A 1,514-nucleotide genomic window follows, 5' to 3' on the forward strand; every position below is an offset into this window, starting at 1 on the left:
CCCCCCCAAGTTTTTTTTCTTCCCCCCCTTTATTTTCTTTTTTTTTAAAAAAAAATTTTTTTCTTTTCCCCTTTTGGGACTTTTTTTTTTCCTTTTTAAGTTTTTTGGGTTTATTTTTTGATTTTCCCCCCTTGTTTTGGGGGCCTTTTTTCCCCCTTTTTTTTAATTTTTATTGCCTGACTTTTTTTTTTCATTTCCCTTGTAAAAGCTTTTTCCTTCTTGCTCTTTATTAAACCCCCCAAACCCCCGCCAAAAAGGGGAAATTTTGCAGGGGTGCATTTTTACAGCAGGCCCAAGGCCAGGCCCCAGATTTTGGGGCCCCCCTTGGTTTTGCTTTTGGCGGGCTTTTTCCCCCTGGGTCCCTTTTTACTTCCCCCCTCCCCCTGTCTTGGTCAGGTAGCAGGCCCCCTTTCCCCTGCCCCCCAAAGCGGGTTTTGCCAAAACCTTCCTCCCCCTTTCCCAAAATTTTTCCTTTTCCTATTGAATGCCCCAGCCCAAATGATGCCCCCCCGCCTTTATGCCTTCCCTTATGCCCCCAGTTTTTTCCCCTTGGGTCAAAAATTTCTTTCCCATATGGGGGTTTTCCCCGTTGGTTTTCCCCCCATACCCAAACCAACAAAGCAACCCCCCCCCCATAATCCCTCCAGATGTCCCCCCCCTTTGGAAAGCAGTGTAAAATAAAATTGAAGGTGTACCTTATTACCCCTTCCGGGTTTTTAGAAAATTGTTCTGTCCAGGCTTACACTAAAGCCTTTTCTGCCAAGTATCACTTCTAGCTGTGGAAGGCTGACCTCTCCCTGCATACTTGTAGCAGCAAATGCAGTGTAATGGGGTTATCCCTGTGGAGACCTGCAGTGCAGTATTGATGTTACATTACAGCTTCTAGGTTGCCAGGCTTAAAGCTTATCAATTTGATTATTCCTTCCAGCCACCAGTTGCATGGTATGGACACCTGTATCCACAAGCACTGAATGGTTGCAATCCATTGGTCTCTTAGCACATTAGCTACAGCACACAGGTCAAACGTATCAAGTTGCTATGATTGTAGCTTGACTTCTGAGGATCTTGTGACCCTTGGTCTTCACCCCTTGTCCAGAATTAGTGGAAGCTTCTTTGTCCCCTGTTCTGGTTCGTTTTTTGGATGGTAGAATTGATTTTCCCATGTGCGCACAGCTTGGTGATTGTTTTTAATTTTTCTGGCTGTTCAGGGGGGTTTTAAAAATTTTTTGAGTGTGTAACATTCTTCAGTTTGTAATTTGGGATTGAAACAGAGCCCTTTGTTTTTTTTTTTTAGCATATTTGATCTCTTCGACATCTTATTTCAATGAAAATACGGCTTTTTTGAGTTTGAATTGCCTTTCATCTGCATTTGTAAACATTGCCATGGTCCTATTGGAGATTGGTATTGTTCTATATATCTTGTATTTCTTCACTTCTTTTATGTTTGAGTTTTACTGTGTTTATTATTTTTATTTATTCTAGTGTCCTATCTATTCTTTTTCATTTTTTTAAAT

General features: G+C 41.7%; 1 protein-coding gene across 1 annotated transcript in view; it reads left to right on the forward strand.

Moving 5' to 3' along the window:
* The window catches only part of LOC119585086 (tyrosine-protein phosphatase non-receptor type 2-like), a gene marked incomplete in the record, with an annotated part of 74,581 nt that overhangs the window by 64,665 nt on the left and 8,402 nt on the right, over nucleotides 1-1,514 (forward strand).

This window comes from Penaeus monodon, chromosome 19 (assembly GCF_015228065.2).
Source record: "Penaeus monodon isolate SGIC_2016 chromosome 19, NSTDA_Pmon_1, whole genome shotgun sequence".
NCBI lineage: Eukaryota > Metazoa > Arthropoda > Malacostraca > Decapoda > Penaeidae > Penaeus > Penaeus monodon.